General features: G+C 51.0%; 1 protein-coding gene across 4 annotated transcripts in view; it reads left to right on the top strand.

Moving 5' to 3' along the window:
* SLC25A37 (solute carrier family 25 member 37) overlaps positions 1-19,066 on the top strand; it is a 43,730-nt gene that overhangs the window by 4,044 nt on the left and 20,620 nt on the right. The gene's annotated exons all lie outside the window — the stretch shown is intronic.

Here is a 19,066-nt window from a genome sequence, read left to right as displayed (position 1 = left end):
AAAACGTCAGAAAAACACTGAACCTCATAATCACTAGTGCCTCTTGAGCTCCAGCAGTCAACAGCCTGTGATTATTAAGTGGGTATTTGGAAGACTTTGGGCAACTTTTCTCCTCTTTCCTGTGTCTTCCTCTGTCACTTGTCCCCGCGCTGGTGGCATATGAGTACTCACTCATCCATAAAGGGCCAGGCTGCTGGGACCCCGTACTGGTCCCAGGGGAGCGAGCGAGGGGCCTCCGTAGGGCTCTCGCCAAAGGGTAGCCACGACTTGCTCCTTTCCAACTGGGGCTTTGCAGCCCCTCTACCGTGAGCCTCTCCCTGGTGCTCCAGAGGGGCCAGTGGCGTGGTCGCCTAGACCAGCACTTGGGGTGGATGTGAGAACCCCTGATCGGGAGCGCTCAGGGCTGTGGGGAGAATGCCAGGTGGGTGGAGGAGGAAATTCCAACCAGATTAGGCACACCGCTCGCAGACCATGCTGAGTCCTGCGGTGGCGAAAGCCGGGGCAGAAGGAAACAGGAAAGATTTGAAGCGAGGGAACTTCCGCTGACCCTTTCACAGCCCTTCTCTTGTTTTGCTTGTCAGGGAAACTCAGTCCTCAAGCTCTGCTGGGGGAAGCCCTCCTTCCCCGCCAGGGTGCAGCCCGATGGCAGGGCACTGACTGCCGGCCGAGTGGGTTAAGGCTCAGCCTTCTCTCTAGGAGCTGGTGGCTGCCGGGCCAGTTAGAAACCTCGCTTGGCCTTGGGGGTTTCTGTCGCCGGCCCTGCTGAGCTCTGAGCAGCAGCAGCAAGCCAGGCAGGTGCCAGAAGGCTCTGCATTCCTCCACTTCTGACTTTGCTCATCCTTCCTGGTCCCAGCAGTGCAAGCTGACTGCTAGGGTCCTCTGGGGAGGTGGGGGGCAGGGGGCAAAGGCAGCTGCCAGTGTCCCTCCCACCCACTCCAGTGCTTTCGAAACCAAGTACCGTCCAGTAGATGCCATTCTGCTTCGAAAGGGCGTGAAATCCCAAATTGCTCTCGTTCTTGCAACAAAATTATAGTGATCTTTCCTGTCTCCTAGAGATCCCGCCCCTCCCTTCTTTTCCGTCCTCCTTCAGCGGGAGGCGCTTTTCTAAAAGGTGGATTTCGGAGTGGCGTGGAGTCCAGCGAGGAGTCCTCTTGAACTTCTGTACGGTTGTCTGTGTCATGAACACCCAGGCCGCGTGCTGATGCCCAGGGCTGGGGTCTGCTGGAGGAGTGGGAAAAGGGATCTCAGGCGGTCCCAGATCAGCACTTGGCCCCCATGTGGCCACTTTCTGGCCGGCTGCGGGCCCCCTCTGCCCAGAAGTGGGGGAGAGGGAGGCTAGAGCAAAGGGCTTGGAGGGGAGCCCCTAGGATTATAGTTGGCAGTCAAGGCGGCCTCAGCTTTTTAACAGCGGGAGGCACTTGGGGCTAATTGGGGGGATTCAATTACATCGTTTAAGCCATACAGGGGTGTGCACATGGGGTAGGGGGGTGTGCACATGAAGTGGGGGGGCGTGTCATGTGGAAGGGAGGGCGTGGCTCTGTGGAGTAGGCCTTCCATAGTTTCCTGGTTTCCGTTGGGCACCTTTTAGCCATCTGTGGCCCTTTCATTGAAGAGGACTTTTGTCCCACCGCTCTTTGGGGCGGTGACCAATCTCCAGACTTGAGTCCCACGTTTCTTCTTTTACAGGCTTGGGTTCTGGACCCCTTCTGACTTTCCCTGACCCACTGGATGAACTGGCTTGCTTGTGTTCAAGGAAGCCTTTGGTAGTCCCTCTTGAACCCCAGAACTGGCTCTTTTCATATCTCCCCTGGTACCCAAGGGGTACTTTCCTTCTCAGAGAGTTTTCTTTTTGTTTTTAATCCTCATTGAGTTCTGCTTCTCCGAAAGTCTGCCCTCCCCTCCCAGCCTCCACCTGGAATGTTTGCTGCCGTCATTTTTCATAGGAGGCTTGCATCCAATCACTGTCTCTTTAACTGCAAACCTGCCCTCAAGCTCCTTCTGGCCACAGTTTCTCACCCTCAGAGAACTATCTTGGGGCAATTCAGGTCCCAGTCTTGGACTTAACCGGTTGGGCAGGACACTTAGCTTTTCTGAGGTCTAGTTCTCTTATCTGTGAAATGCAGACACAAATTTTCTTCCTGCTTTTTCTCACCTGAACCAACTTTCCATTGCTTCCTTCTTCCCTTGTTTTCCCGTCGGAACCCACGGAAGTTCCGCGTAGCAGGCTCCCTTACATCTTCACTGAGTTTTCCTTCCTCCTGCCGGTGCTCTTCTCCTGAGACCCCCACTTCCCTGAAGCCTCTCAAGAAAAGATGGTTCCCATCGCCTCAAACCACATGCCTTGGGGCTGCTGCCCTCTGGCTGTTCATCACCCCCCTTATCAACTGCTCCTTCCCCTTTGAGGCTCCCGCCATCCACTTCCACCAGTGTCCATCCCTCTTCTCTCTCTGTCCCCACTCACCTCCTGCTCTACTGGGATGGCAGGATGGGTAGGGGCGGGGGCCCCTGAGCCTGACTGCATGGACTAGGTCCTGCTTCCCACTTGGGTGTGACCTGGGGCAAGTTGCTTCATCTACTTCTGTGCCCAGTTTCCCCACCTGTAAAAAAAAAGGACAAGATGGTACTGATGTCCCAGGTGGCTGTGAGCGTTGAGTCCTTACAGCGCTTATCAGAGCCTGACGTGTGTGAGTGTCCCCTAGGTGGGAGCTCTCAGGTTCATCATGGTCATCATCAATGACGTGATCCAGTCACTTTCCCTCATTCTCTGAATGTTGGCGTCTGGCTCGTAGATCGCTCCTCTACCCTGAATCCCATCATCATCCTGAGACTGTCCCCTCTTGGCCACCACCCAACGAACACCCAAATCCCTCCATTCTTTACGTTGCTCCGATCGAGGGCTGTTACCTCCACGGGGCCTTGTCCTGACCCAGAACCTTTCCGCCTCTGAAATCGTGCGTTCAGACGTCTCATAGCCTGGCCACAGCTTTCTCATGGTGACACTGTGCTAGGGCTCCTGTCTCTTCTCTCTCTCCTCTGAGCGCATCCCTGGCTTCCTCAGCCCATCCCTGCAGCCACTCCCGGGCCCGCAGTTTCTCTGGCTTTGGTTCTTCCAACGCTGGCCTGCCCACACCTAATCCCTAACAACCCACCACCCGCTGGGCAGCCGAGCCCTTTGGGAGAAAACCACACTGCTGCCCCGTGTGCCAGGCCTCTGCGGCCCCCAGCAGACCCCACTCCTCCAGCAGACCCCAGCCCTGGGCATCAGCACACGGCCTGGGTGTTCATGACACAGACAACCGGACAGAAGTTCAAGAGGACTCCTCGCTGGACTCCACGCCACTCCGAAATCCACCTTTTAGAAAAGCGCCTCCCGCTGAAGGAGGACGGAAAAGAAGGGAGGGGCGGGATCTCTAGGAGACAGGAAAGATCACTATAATTTTGTTGCAAGAACGAGAGCAATTTGGGATTTCACGCCCTTTCGAAGCAGAATGGCATCTACTGTCCTTTCCCGTGTTCTGGTCAGTCTGCTTTTGTCCTCCTCAGCAGCTGCTTCAGAGCATCTTGCTTCTCGGACCCCCACCCCTCCTTCTCCCAGCCTCAGTGTGGCATCTCGCTCCCTGTTTATAGAGGAACCAGGCCCCCAGTCAGGCTCTCCTGTGACAGTCCTTCCAACTAGCCTGCCGTCTCCCGCCCCTCCCTCCTCCTATCTTAAGGTAAGAGGGTCCTTCCTTCCTGTAAGGGGAATCAGCGGGGGAAGGGTGACGTGTAGGGACCACCCCATACACCTGCATTTGAATCCTGGCTCTCCACCTGGGCCACCTTACTTGGCCTCTCTAAGCTCAGTTTCCTTGTCTGCAGAGTGTGGATGTGAATCCCAAGACCTACCTTACAGGGTTGTGGAAAGAATTAAGTGGGGTGACATACGTGAAGCTCTTGCTTATTGAAGTTCTCAATAAAGGTCATGGGGGTAGTTATTGTGGTCAGCTGTCTCATGAGTAACCCGGTTCCAGTATCCTTAGCATACCCCCTCCCAGCCCCACCCCACCATGGGTTCCTTCTTAGAAGCATTTCTACGTCCAGTCCGTACTTCTCCCATCTTAAATAACGAACCAACCCCAGGCAGCTCACCTTGAGCCCACGTGCCCTTAAAATAACAAATGTTAGAGAAGGACGGTTGACATTCAGTCTCTCCCTCCTCCCCTTGTCACCCCCCAGCCCTCTCTGGGTTTTTGTGCCCGTCGCTCTGCTGGCACTAGGGTGCCAGTGATCTCCTGGCCTAATAAATCCAGCCATCGTTTTCCTGGCCCCTCTGACGACAGGCAGCCTGCTGGTCTTCCTCAGAATTCTGCCCTCTACCTTCTTTTCTTTCCTCGGGACACGTCTCCATTTCTGCTTGGGTCCTGATAACTCGCAGATGGCATCTCTGTGTCTCTGGTCCAGACTCTCTAGGAGCTAGATAAACAGTTGCCTTGAAGACATGTCCATTTGGCTGTCTTGGTGTCCATCATGGACGTCCTGCCCTCCCCTCTGGCCTGCCCTTTGGCCTGGGCCCCCTCCCTCAGAAAATTGGGGATGGTCTTCAGCTTTTCCCCCACCTCTGCCCCCCTTCCCCTTCTCCCCGTATGCTTCCAAGACCTGTCCACTCCTGCATCTGTAATCCCTCTTAATTTGTTCTCTTCTCCCTCCTACTGCTTCTACCTTGGTTCAGGGGACTCAGCAGCTGTCGCCTTTACAGGGCAGACATCCCTGATCACGGAGTCACAGTTGAACAAACCCTCCCCTCCCCTCACCCACACTCCCCTATTGCCCGGCCCCGCTTTTTCTCCACAGCATGTGTTACCTTATAACACACAATACTGTTAACTCGTACTTATTTATTTATCTATTTTCCTGGCCGTGCCACCCAGCCTGTGGAATCTTAGTTCCCTGACCAGGGATCGAACCTGTGCCCCCTGCAATGGAAGTGCAGAGTCTTAACCACTGGACTGCCAAGGAATTCCCTCATATTTATTATTTATACCGTTTACTATTTTCTTCATATTTGTAATGTTATTTACATTGTTTATGGTCTCCCTCCATTGGAATGTCAGCTCCCAGTGGGCAGGAATGTTTTACTCCTTCGTTCTCTGGTGTGTTCCTATTGCCAGAAGCAGTACCCGGCACACAGTAGGTGCTCAGTTAAGTACTGATATTTGTTGAATGAATTCCCACAAATCCTTCCTAGCTAGTCCTGCACACTCCCAGTTTTCTCTCCTTAAATAGGGAAGAGTAGCAATACCCATCCTGCCCACCTTTCAGATCTACTTACTGGATCTTGGAAGAAAGTGCAGCCAGGTTTGCAGTGAACACAGTTTAAAAAGCATAAAGCTCTCTGCAGGTGCCACGCCATGGTATTTATTATCAAACCAGGATCGTGTTAAAGGGGTAAGTTTAGCCGATTGGAATGGAAAGTCCAGCCTGTTCTCCACGGTGCTGCAGAGCCTGCAAGGGGCCTGAGGGGGTAGAGGGGCAGCCCATTGTCTCAGTTCACATCCATTGGTGTCTCCCCCCACCTGACACTCCCCTAGCTGTCCCCGTTGCCTTCAGAATAAAACCTGGACTACCTCGCATGGCATGCAAAGACCTAGACCTTCTCCCCCTCTGACTTAGCCACCGGGGATATGTAAAGGTTTTCCATGACTCTTGGTTGAATGAATCAGTTGTTTTAAAAAAGATGTGGGGGAAAAAGTGCTTTAAAACCTGCTATGAAACAAATGCTAGTTTTTGTTTTGCTGAGCGTTTGGAATCTCTACTGTATCTTGGTCACAAAGAGACTTTCTCAGCCCTTTTGCCTGTCCCTTTCTTGTGGTAGAACCCATAAGCCTCAGTGAAACCCTGATGAGGCTAGGAATTCATCTGGCCAGCCACTTCATTCATTCCACACTTAACTGAGGCCCCTCCTACCCCGGGCAACAAAAATAAGTCCTGGCCCCTATTTCCAGGGCCCGCTCCCTATAATTAGACCCTGAGCTTAGGTGATGGGACCGGCTGGCTCCCTTTGAGGAGATGAATGGCCCAACTTGATATCTGCTTTCAGATGGGCATGAGGGCTGGGGTGTGGAGTCTGCAGGGCCCAGGCTGCCATCTTGAAGGTCTGGAGTCAGATTGGGAGTGTCACTGGGATGTCTTTGCCTGGCGTTCTTGCATCGGCTCCTGTCCCCTTGGGAGACACTGGCCCTCAGTTGTACTGTTCCTCCGTGCCCCCCCACCCCCATCTTCTTCCTCACCCCTGCGGTTGTTAGTCATTCTGGAAGCTGAAATTGGTTCACAGAAGGTACCTTTGAGAATCCCCTCACCGTACCCTCCCAGTAATCCCAGACTGCCGGGAAGGGCCGTTGTCTGGTCACTAAGAGGTGTTTTGGTTTCACATTCGTGCTTTCTCTCTGAAGAGAAAACAAAACATGTTGAAATAGAGAGAAATCCCAGCAGCAGCTTGGTTGAAGCAAGAGTTGCATAACAGGTTTAAGAAATGTCTGGCCACCGTGGATCAGGTGAAGGGACTGCCGCTTCGTGTCATGGAGAGGACGTCCTCTGAGGCCAGCGGCCTCCGGATTCATCACACACATCCTGCGAGAGACTCAGAAAGCCACGGTACCGTGAGGTCCGGTGGCAAAAGCCCCTGATGGATCTCTCATTGTAGCGACAGCCTTTGTTCCCTGGAGATGCTGCCGTGGGCAGGGGCTGGGAAGGGGGGCGTGTCTGTCAGACTGGTGCTGGTGTTGAAGCCCCTAGAAAGGGCACTGAACTAGGAGGGGTTGGGGCTGGCCCCATGAATTTAAGTCCCAGTCCTGCCATGCGCCAGCTTTGAAACCTGGACGAGTCATTTCTCTGGGCCAGTGTCTCCTTGTCTCATGGACTGCTATTAGTCACCTGGACTAACATCATCTGTTTACCTACTTGACAGGGCTGTTGAGAAGCTCAGGTGGGATCATGTTTGAGGGCGGCTTTTGTAAACCTTGACAGGCCCAGCTAATGACAGATCATATCAGAGGCAATATGCTTAATGATTAAGAGCCCTTCAAGTTAACAACACGGGCTCTGCGGCTAGACTCCCTAGGCTGGTGCCTGGACAAGTTACTGAAAACTCTCTGTGCCTTATTTTTCTCATCTGTGAAATGGGGATAAAATAGTACTCACCTCAGCGTGTTGCTATGAGAATTATGATACACCTAGAGTGTTAAGAAGAGCGTCAGGGACGTGAAAGCACTCCTTTAATATTAGCTCGTAATATCATTTCTGAAAGGGTTATTTCTTGAATGCCTGGTTATGCTTGTATGTTGCTATTGTAATTGTATATTACAGTATTTTTGTATCGTTTCAACCTATATTCTGTCCCTTGATCCTCCTAGATCTCCTTTTTTTTTTTTTTTTTTTTTTTTTTGCGGTACGCGGGCCTCTCACTGTTGTGGCCTCTCCCGTTGCGGAGCACAGGCTCCGGACGCACAGCCTCAGCGGCCATGGCTCACGGGCCCAGCCGCTCCGCGGCATGTGGGATCCTCCCGGACCAGGGCACGAACCCACGTCCCCCGCATCGGCAGGTGGACTCTCAACCACTGCACCACCAGGGAAGCCCTTAGCTCTCCTTTGAAGATAGGAAAAGGCATGTGCAGTTTCTCATTTCATAGATGAGAAAACTGAGCTTCAGAACAATAACATGCCCTGAAACTTGGGCCTCTTTCTGCTGTACCAGAGTTGAGGAAAGGAATCAGGTAGGAGCAAGCAAGTGAGGTGCTGGGGTGCAGACTCAGATGTTAATGATGGCAGAGCCCTTGAGCTGGGTTCTGAGAGGAGATGATGGGGCCTCAGCTGCATTCTTGGGAGGGAGGAATTGGAGTTGAGGGAACACCAGCAGGAAATCAAAGTGTGGCATGGAACACGGGGCTCTAACGTATAGGTAGGAGTTCCTGGGTCAAGTACTCTAGTATGCAGGGCAAGCGGATGATGACAAATGGTTATTGCCATAGGATATTTTTGGCTCTGTCTGGCTTCTCTCTCTCGAGCAAGTTGCAGCTCTCATTTCAGCAGTGTGTCAACGTTGGACTCAATATAGTAATTTGAATTTGGACTGGCCTGAGGATTCCTTTCCAGAACACAGCCGGAAAATGACCTGTTGGGAAGAGCATTACCTCATAGTTCCTCGGTCTGCTAGGGCTGCAGTGTCCTCATCTTAAATAGGGCAGAGTAACAATGCCTGTCGTGCCTCCGTTTCAGGTCTACTTAATACATCTAGTAAGAAAATACAGCCTGGTTTGCAGTGAACAAACCTTTATACCATTTAAAAAGTATAAAGCTCTCTGCAGGTGCCAGGTTGTGGTATTTATTATCAAACTGGGATCCTGTTAAAGGGGTAGGGTTAGCTCGTTGGAATGGAAAATACAGGCTCTGGTTCCAGCCACTGCAGGATTTGCTACAGCTGCATGGCCTTGGGCACTTAACCTCTCTCCTTACACACAGTGTCTCCCATCTGTTGAATAAAGACCAGGGTGGCCGGCTGCTGCCACCTCTTTAGCTGGGTAATGACGAAGAGCCAATTATACTCTGGGGCGTGCTCAGAAATACATTTAAAATTGATGATGTAGGACCAGTGACGAGCGGGGCCGCATACGGCTGGCTACGGTGATTAAGGCCAGTGATTAAGGCCGACTTCAGGGAGTGAGGGCCCCGTTCATCTCCGTGGGGTTATCGCCTTAGAGGCTCCATTTCACTCTTCAGGTGAGTCTGCCTCTTTGAGTGGCAGGCGTGTGAGGCTGGGGACCAGGGAAGGTGGCTGATCACCCTGCAGTGTGTCTCTGTGTGTCTGTTGATGCTCTTACCTACCTTGGTCCCTCCCATCTCTGTTTGCCTTGGTTGTTCATGGCCACTGACCGTGAAAAGTAAGAGGGGAAGGAGGTAGGACACAGATGCCTTTGTCTCGGGGTCCCTGGTCCTCCTTTCCTCGCACTGCCGACACGGAGGGTTTTGCTTGCTCATTGCTTTGCCCTGGGCCTGACAGCCAGTGTGGAGGGTGGAGGTGGAGAGTGGGCGCTGGCAGCCCGCAGGAAGCTTGCTGGCTGGCTTGCTGGGGATGGGAACATGCAGGGCCCTGCCTCTGGCTTGCAGTGGGGTACTCTGCTCCCCTGGAATAGAGGTGGTCCCATGGGTGTCCTGGGGCTGTCTCCAGCCTGGATTAAAGGAGTGGGTGGTTGGCAGATGATCAGATCTAAGAAGTCAGAGTGGAGAAACGGGGGGGAAGCCTTTCTTTTTTTAAAGTATTTATTTATTTATTTATTCATTCATTCATTCATGCTGCACCGGCTCTTCCTTGCGGCATGCGGGATCTTTTAGTTGCAGCATGTGGACTCTTAGTTGTGACATTCATGCAGGATCTAGTTCCCCGACCAGGGATCGAACCCAGGCCTCCTGCACTGGGAGTGCAGAGTCTTACCCACTGGGCTGCTGGGGAAGTCCCGGGAAGCCTTTCTAAAGGAAAGAGGATGCTGGTGTGTGTGTACTTGAGTGTGAGGGTGGAAGGACGAACCTGGGGTGTGTCATTGACTATAGAACCAAGTCTCCTTCCTTAGTCACTCTTTCCACGGCTTGTTTGCTAAATGTTGGCTTGCATTAGCATGATTCATAGAAACATCTCTACCAAGAAAGAGTTAAAAGGCATTTGTAAAAGTGCAGCTTCATCCCCTGGACTTCACTGAATAACTAAATTAATTCAGGCGTGGGAGCATGTGGGTGTGACCACATGTGCTGGGCACTGGGAGCTGGGGGGCTCGACACCTCCGAGGTCACCCCACAGCAGTCCCCCGTCCGCCAGGAGGACAGAGCTATCAATGAATCATTTCCGGAGGGGGCGATGAGCCTCTTCTCATGGAAACCGAACCTCAGGAGCAGTCAGGAAAGGGCCCCTCGAAGAAATAATGTCTCAACATATCTGTATCTAGACTGAAGGAGAAGGAGATGTTAGAACAGGGCTGTACGATTCCCTGTCCCCTAGAATGTCATGGCCTGTCCCCAAGGTACCCCTCCCCTGACACTCTGATTTTGGGCTTCTGCTCTGAGCCGTCTGTCTGATCACAGAATCAGCTGAGAAAGTTTTTGTGGTTTGGGGTCACACTGGGGCCTCCACGTGGGACCTGCCCCGCATTCTGAAATTCTTCTTCTCTCCCCACCCTGTTCTGAAATTTTAATTCACTGTTTCGCCTCCGAGTGACTGCCCGGTGGCATCCAGGAGGCCCAGCCTCGTCCCTGGATGAGAACTTTCACTGCAGAGCTGAGGACCAGAGGAGGGTGAAAACCCAGAAGAAGGGAGGAAAGCTGTCATGTCAAAGGCATTTCTGCTCATAATTGGCTCGTAATTGATGGATGACATGACTGGCAAACGCCAGCTGGAGCAGCAGCCAGACAAGTGGCTAAAAATTAAATAGTCACGTGACTTGTCGAGGTTTAGGGTTTGCCTGAGTAACCTTTTCGGCCCAGGTCACTGTTTGTAGGGTGACCTGAGAGACATGACACACAGTGTCGGTGACCACTTTGCTTTCTGAAGGACAGAGGTTGAGCTGGAGCCCCATACAGGGCCCTGTTCTTGACACTCAGATTCCTATCTCATTCCTTGTCACTTTTTTTTTTTTTTTTTTTTTTTGCGGTACGCGGGCCTCTCACTGTTGTGGCCTCTCCGGTTGCGGAGCACAGGCTCCGGACGCGCAGGCTCAGTGGCCATGCCTCACGGGCGCAGCCGCTCCGCGGCATGTGGGATCTTCCTGGACCGGGGCACGAACCCGTGTCCCCTGCATTGACAGGCGGACTCTCAACCACTGCGCCACCAGGGAAGCCCTCCTTGTCACTTTTTAAAGGCAGCTGAATAGCTGGAGATTTATCTCCTGCCCTCTCTTTCCTTTGAGCCCTTCTCTCTCCGGTGGGTCCTCCTATAAATGCAGAGGGTTCAGTTCCTGGGGCTTATCCATCAACCTCCAGTGATTCTGATAAAGGCTGGAAGCTGGACTCTTGAGGCTTTTCCTCCTGGTGCCTGTACTAGTCCAGGTTTAGACAGAAGCTCCTGGATCTCACAGCTTCTAAAATCTGAGTCCTGCTTCTCCAAAACACTGGTCCAGTGACATGGGCAAGAGCCAGCCGACCCCAAGGCCAGCCCTCCCTTTCTGTGTCTGCGGATTCCCGTGGCACAGGAGGTCTTTGTTACTAAATCTTCTGGGTGTTTTGAAGGAGGACGTGTGTGGGCCTTTTTCAGTGTCGATAGACAATGCGGAGCTGTTCTCCAGGAGAAACAGTCGGGATAGAAGCAAAGGATTGATCTGGTGGACGTTACGCCATAGAAAATGCCCCGTTGGGATAGGAGTTGTCAGTGAAAGGGTTAAAAGTCTAAAATATGAAAGAGAGGCTAGAGAGTTCTCTTTTTACACTAAAAATTGTTTTTCCTTAAATCTTGGCTTCTCAGGCAATCATTGAATTAATGAACGTGTATTTATGCCAGGAAGCGTGAAGCGTTAAATTTATTTCAAAAATGACTAAAGATTTATAGTTAGTCCTTAGAGTACTGAGAATATCCCCATCATCAACTCAGACAGAGAAAGACATATATCATATGATGTCACTTACGTGTGGAATCTAAAAAAACAACACAAATGAACTTATTTACAAAACAGAAACAGACTCATAGACGAAGAAAACAGATTTACAGTTACCAAAGGGGAAAGGGGGTGGGGGAGGGATAAATTAGGAGTTTGGGACTAACAGCTGCACACTGCTGTATATAAAACAGATAAACAACAAGGACCTACTGTATAGCACAGGGAACTATATTCAATATCTTGTAATAACCTATAATGGAAAAGAATCTGAAAAAGAATTGTGTGTGTGTGTGTGGGTGTGTGTGTGTATCTATCTGAATCACTTTGCTGTACACCTGAAACTAACACAAAGTTGTAAATCAACTATAGTTCAATTGTTTTAAATACATAAAGCAAGGGCTTCCCTGGTGGCGCAGTGGTTGAGAGTCCGCCTGCCGATGCAAGGGACACGGGTTCGTGCCCCGGTCCGGGAAGATCCCACGTGCCGCGGAGCGGCTGGGCCCGTGAGCCATGGCCGCTGAGCCTGCGCGTCCGGAGCCTGTGCTCCGCAACGGGAGAGGCCACAAGAGTGAGAGGCCCGCGTACAGCAAAAAAAAAAAAAAAAAAAATACATAAAGCAAGATGATTTAAATCAGCTTTAGAAATGACTTTTCATTGTAAAAACAATAGAATAACAATGAGGAATACATGGACAAGTTGGAGTGACTCCTAGTTCCTTCTTTACCTCCAAAAAAGTCTTTCAAGTTTCAGAAGGAGGTAGGGAAGGAGTTAATACTGCAGTTTGTCACAATGGGGTCTGTGTGGGTACAGTTTTAGGTGGTTCTGTTTATCCTTGGAATTAGCACTGTTCCCTCCACAGGCTCCTGAGATTGGGCTGGACAGTGGTGCTTCCCCTGACCTGGGGTAAGAATTCTCATTTTAACCTTCCCGTGAATGTCTCTTCCAAGGTTCTTTTGAATTTTCTGATAATCTAATCACAAGAAAGTTTCTGAAATTCTCTTTCAGACCCGAAAAAATGAAAGTTAACTACAAAGCTGGGCTTTTACTAGAAGTTGCTTTTAAGTTGGAAACAGATTTCTGATCCTCTCTGAGTTGAAGGGACAGGAAGAAGCTTTGTCAGCCCAGAACTTGAACGTGGAGGGCAGGGGGATGATATGAGGAGAATCAAGGCGAAACGGATTCTTTCTCTGGATACACACACAGAACATTTAATTTCCATTTTAGGGTGAGTTACAATTAGCTCCTGATGACCAAAAGCCCACCAACTGAGTGACCCTGGGAAAACATGTCACTTCATCTGAGTCTCAGTTTCTCCATCTGTGGAATGGCAAGATGGAACTCAAACTATATGGTTTCTTAGGAAGCTTCCCGTTCTAAAATTTCCACTCCTTATTTGCATGGGCTGTATAACTCTGGGCACTGTCTTTTGACTTGGAATGTAACATATAGACTTGCAAGCACTTCTGCTTGAAGGAGGAAGCTAGGAAGACCACCCCTGCCCACGGCCCCCAGCTCTGGAATTCTCCCAGGGCTAGAATGCCCAAGGAGGAAAAGAGCTAGATGCCCAACTACCATTTGGGGCCCCTGTTTCCCAGAGTACCTGCCGAGAAATGATCATTTATTTAAATTACTTGAAACCTCCAACTACAGCACTGAAAGACTGCAAACGATTCATTCACACTATTCCAGAAATGCTGAATGGCCACAGCCCCACCCTAGAAGCAAGGAGAGCCTTGTAGCAGATGCTTCTGGAAGGCTCTGTTTATAGCTCTCTGAGTCCTTCCTGCCGAGGACCTTTCATGAGCTCACTACCAGGAAGCTGAGTCATCGAGGGGTCACCCGGCATGGCCACGGTCACCCAGCATTGCCACATTGAGAGGCTTGCAGCAGCCATTCCCCGCACGGTGATGGGAACCCCATCACTCCCCACGGCTTGTGAGGTCGGGACCAAAGAGACTGAAACATCCCATGGAGGGTCAGAGGACTGTCCTCTTTTCAGGGCTCCACATGGGCTCTGTGCTGTGCTCCTGGTACCCAGCTGGCTGCAATGACAACACCTTTCTTGGGGCCTCTGTTCACATCCCACCTGCCACTACCCGTGCCCCCAGGTGGCCCCCTTCTCCCATGCTTCACCTGCGTGGCTCCCCCCAGGCTTCCGGTCCCTGCTTCGAAGTCACTTCCAGAACCCCGCCCCAAATCTAAACTAGGATCCCTGCCTTTACTGTCTCAGCACCTTCACCTTCTCCCTTGCTTCAGGACATTTAGAGTTTGAAAGTTTTTATTTGTATGACTTAAAAAAAAACATATATTTATTTATTTGGCTGCACCGGGTCTTTAGTTGCAACACGTGGGATCTTCGTGGGATCTTCATTGAGGCGTGCGGGAGCTTTTTTTTGTTTTTTAGTTGCAACATGCAGGATCTTTAGTTGCGACATGTGGGCTCTTAGTTGCGGCATGCGGGATCTAGTTCCCTGATCAGGGATCGAACCCCGGGCCCCCTGCGTTGGAAGCGCGGAATTTTCACCGCTGGACCACCAGGGAAGTCCCTATTTGTATGAGTTTTGGTTTGCTCTTCCCCTCACCTACTAGACTCTAACCTCCTTGAAGGCAAGGACTCACTGCCTGCCCCCATCCCCAGCACCCCTAGCAGCGCCTTGTTTATGTCGTAGGGAGAATTTGTTGGTCGAATGACCTAGTTTTACCAACGTGAGACTCCTGCGGTCTGGCCACTCACTCTCATCCCCGGCACCCATCTTCTTCTCTCCCCCTGGAAACCCTTCTCATCAGTTGACTTTGATTTAAATCATACACTTGAGCTCTGTTTCCAGGATGAGGGTTTTCAACGGCATGAAATCTCACCCAGGATTGAAGGTTCCTGCCATTCTCTTAGGCATTCCAGGGAAACTTACAAATAGCTCCCCCAAAACTTAGGAAATAATTTGTACGTGCAAAAAGTCGTATTATACATGCAAGTGGATTTTGGAGGCTGAGAGGCGAGTCTTCAGGATGCTACCTTTGGTGTCTTTCCCCTGAGACCCTTAGAACATCGAGCCTGGTGTTTCTGGTGTTTTGTCATCTTTGTTATTGTCTGGTATATGAAGGAAGCAGAAGAACATCCCCTCCAGCTGTGACCTGGCCCCGCCTACACGTAAATCACCCAGCATTTTGGAGATGATCTGACAGCAGCATTTGTGGGAAATCTGGCTTCGGACACATCTGGGACATTTACCCAGGGCCCATGCTTAGCCCTCTAGTGTTCCCTGAACTCTGGAGCCTGGCTCTCCTAGGGCTTATATCCTGGGCTCTTATCCTGTGTGTTAGATCCCAGCAAATGTGAGATGCGTCACACTGTGGGACATAGATCCTCAGTAAGCAGATAGATAGCTGTTTGGGGAGGAGAGTATATCTGGGGCTTAACGTGCTTGCTTTGTGTACGCCTGTGGATGAAATGCAGCGTACCTCTGAGTCCTTGACTATCGTTATGGAGTGTCAAAGCACAGTGCTGGGGCGCTGAGATCACAACAGATGAGGCTGCCCCTTCCTTCGTGTTTCTCTCAGACTTTAATGGGAGACAGGCATGCAGACGCATCACCTGATATAATTATAAGTAGAGGAATGAGCAAGAGAAGGCTGGTGACAGGGCAGCTTTGAAAAGGCTTTTTTTCCTGTGGATAACAGGCTCATAGTGGGGCTTGCTTTAGAAGGTATGGCTTCTCTGGCGGACGTGGAAGCCAGTCTTGCAGAAGCTGGCAGGACCGCACTTGACTTGGGAACCGTGCACGGGACTCGCGAGGTGCCTGGCTCCCTGAGCCTGTCCAGGGTGGATCCAGGAGGGCTGTCACCCACAGCTCCCTGGCTCTGATGGCAAGGTAGGCCTTGGAAACACCGGCATCATCACCCAGTCTCTCACATACAAACGTTTGGCTGGTTTTCGACAGCTACCTCCATGCCTGAGCAGGTGGGGTATGATATCTTCCTGGCATGATATCTTTTGGGCTGACACAGGCCAAGGGTGTATTAGACAGGGACACACTGCATCACTGGGGCCGGGGGCCAGCATGTGGAAAAGGGTGAGCATCCCAGCTCTGCATCTTAAGCCTTTCTGCCTTACGTCAAAGCTTTGCCTTCCGTCCAAGAGCCCCTGGGCTGAACTTCCAGGTACTTCCTTCCAAGGCAGGCCTTGGAGCCAGGGATGTTGCTGTGTCCAGGCGATTATGCTCTGCATTTGAGCCTCTGGTCGCCTTCGCCAAAAACAGACAAGAAAAACAAAAATTGTTCTCCCAGCTGTGCAAAGAAACCTCAGGGAACCATTGGATTGTGACAGGATTTCAGACTGTGATTTCAGAAATGCATACGGAGTGAGCTGTCGATTAGATTGAGGATTGTTTAAGAATTGTGGTTAAAATACACATAACATAAAACTCGCCATCTTACCCTTTTTTCAGAGTACAGTTCAGTAGTGTGGTATATTGACATTATTGTATAATACAACCGTCACCACCATCCATCTCCAGAACTTTTCTCATCTTTGCAAACTGAAACTCTGTCCCCATTAACCAGCATCTCCCCATTGTCCCCAGTCCCCTAGCAACCACCATTCTACTTTCTGTCACTTTGCATTTGACTATTTCAGATACCTCATGTAAGTGGAATCATACAGTATTTGTCTATTTTTTTTTTTTTTTTTTTTGCGGTACGCGGGCCTCTCACTGTTGTGGCCTCTCCCGTTGCGGAGCACAGGCTCCGGACGCGCAGGCTCAGCGGCCATGGCTCACGGGCCCAGCCACTCCGCGGCATGTGGGATCCTCCTGGACCAGGGCACGAACCCACGTCCCCTGCATCGGCAGGCGGACTCTCAACCACTGAGCCACCAGGGAAGCCCCCAGTATTTGTCTTTTTGTGATCGGCTTATTTCACTTAGCTTGATGTCTTCAAGGTTCGTCCGTGTTGTGGCATGTGTCAGAATTTCCGTCCTTGTTGAGGCTGAATAATATTCCGTTGCATGGATAATGGCACCTTTTGTTTATTCATTCATCTGTGGATGGACACTTGGGTTGCTTCCACCCCTTGGCTATTGTGACGAATGCTGCTGTGAACGTGGGTGTACAGATATCTCTTCGGGACTCTGCTTTCAATTCTTTTGGATGTATACCCAGCAGTGGGATTGCTGGATCGTGTAATGATTCTATTTAAAATTTTTTTTGGAACTTCCATACTGTTTTCCGTAGGGGCTGCACCATTTTACACGCACACCAGCTACACACAAGGGTTCTAACCTCTGCTGGAATCCTTTTTTTTTTTTTTTAATACAGGTGTTTTTAAGCTGCGGGTAGTCCTAAGGTTTAGTAATGTAGATTTGCCTCCCCCCCCCCCAGATAAAACACTCCCCTCCCACACGTTTTGTTTTTTAAAAGACTCTTTATTGGTTTTATAGATTTAGAATGTTAGAGGCCAAAAAGGACCTCCTTAGAGATAATCTATTAACTCCATTTATCCATTGGACAAATATTTGCAATTGTAATAGATGGGTGAACAAAACGCAGGAAATCTTCCACCTCTCGGTTTACCCGCTGGTGGAAATTCATGTTGATGCCCAGCTAGGCGAACCGATTGCTAGGAGTTCCTCAGGGATTTGGTAGCCAGGCTGGATGGGAGTTGAGGTCTTGTGACGCTTGGAACAGGGCTCTCTCTGTTCTGTCATGCTCACGTTTAGTTGCACGTCTTGGGGGGGATCCCCCAGATCCCCCGTTCGGGAGAGTGAGACACACTTGGATTTATCCCCAGAATCCGAGGGACCTGAGAGCCGGCCCACACCCACAGGTGGAACGCGGCAGAGGGAGCAGACCCCAAGCAGGGCGCCCTGTGCCCGGGCCTGTAGCTCAGTTTGGCCCCAGCTGGCTGCCTCCCTGCAGTTCCGAGGGTGGTGGGTCCCTGAGAGCTGGGGAGGGCCTTCACTACCACTGTGGTGACTGCACGGGAGTGGGTTCCAATCAGCCGTTTCAGGGAACCTTGGCACTTAAGGGCTCTGCCTGGCCCTAGCCCTGGACTTAAGCACCAGGTAAAGGTCTCCAGAACTGCCCTGAGCCCTTAGTGAACTTTCTGCAGCGCTTTCCTCTGGACCCTTTGCACCAGTGTAAATTGACACTAGATTTTCCCCCACCTCTAGCTCCCCTGATTGTTACATAATCAGGAATCATGTGAGCAGCCGGTTCCATTCATTTAGAAATGGGGAGCAGAGAAAGGTGACTGTGCAAGCGGGGTGGGTGGGAGGGATGGAGACCCTTAGGGGCTGTTTTGTGCAGATCCCTCACCTCCCTGGGCCTCAGTTTCTCTTCTGTTCGGAGGGTCAGCGAACTGAAGGGCTGCCGGGCAGTCCTGACAATCAGTCAGGTCGTCTAGTCCAAATATGCAGTGATTGCGGGGGCCTTGCTTCCAACCAGGGTGGATCCCGGGGGCATCCTCCCCAAGGAAATGAGCATCTTATGAAGGAATTAGAATAAAAGTGACATGACATCTTCCTAGGAATTTGCTGTTTATCTCCCCCTCACCCCCATAAAAAGGATTAATAGAAGCACCAGCAGCTGGAAGCTTCTGGTAGGGAAGCATCTGGGAGAGATTCAGTAATTCGCGGAAGGTGCAAAGGAGCAAAGGTGCAAGAGAGGAAGCAGCAGAGCTGGGATTTACGTCAGGTGAGGCCCCAGAGCCTGTTCAGCTGACTGTTGTGGGTCTGGACTCCACTGGAAACTGGAGGGCTGCTCCAGGTTTGTCCAGCCTCTTTCTGGTCAGAGGGGATTGGAGTAGGGCTTCCATTCCTGTCCCTTTATTATGAGATTGTAGGAATTGTGGCCTGGAGTCCCCAGTGCCCTGTGGCTGGTGGCTTCCTTCCAGGACCCTGAGCTCTGTTGTGTGGTTTATGGCCTATCCTATTCTGTAGTCTAATGATTCCGTTCAAACCTGTAATGAGATCCTTTGTGCCCAACAGCCATTTATGAGCAAGCAGGGAAAAATACCCTCACCTTCTAGGCAAGATTAAGCTAGTTTTGGTGGTAGTTCTTAATGATATTTCAAAGCCATTTGTATTAACACAGGTGGTAGTTTAGGGATCATACTCGCTGGAGCCCTTCTACAAAAAGTTGCAGTGATGCTAACATTTACTACCTCCTCTACGGTGCTAGGTGGTCGATGTGCTTCGTGTTTTCTCAGTTATTCATCGCAGGAAGCACGTGAGGTAGGGGTTTTCACTGATGAGGGAACTGAAGGGCAGAGAATTTTAGTAACTTAATGTGTACAGCTCAAACATAGTGACGTGGTTGAGGACGGGGCCATCTTTGTGTCCCCAGGTCCTAATAATGGCGTCTGGCATGTTGTAGGAGCTCAGTATGTGACGGTGGAGTGAATGGATGAACTTCAAACCCCAGGAACGGTCTGAGCATTGGGTGGGTGGGTGATCGAACGAG

This window comes from Tursiops truncatus, chromosome 6, assembly GCF_011762595.2.
Source record: "Tursiops truncatus isolate mTurTru1 chromosome 6, mTurTru1.mat.Y, whole genome shotgun sequence".
NCBI lineage: Eukaryota > Metazoa > Chordata > Mammalia > Artiodactyla > Delphinidae > Tursiops > Tursiops truncatus.
Note: the sequence above shows the minus strand (reverse complement) of the source record. Positions and strands in the feature narration are given on the sequence as shown.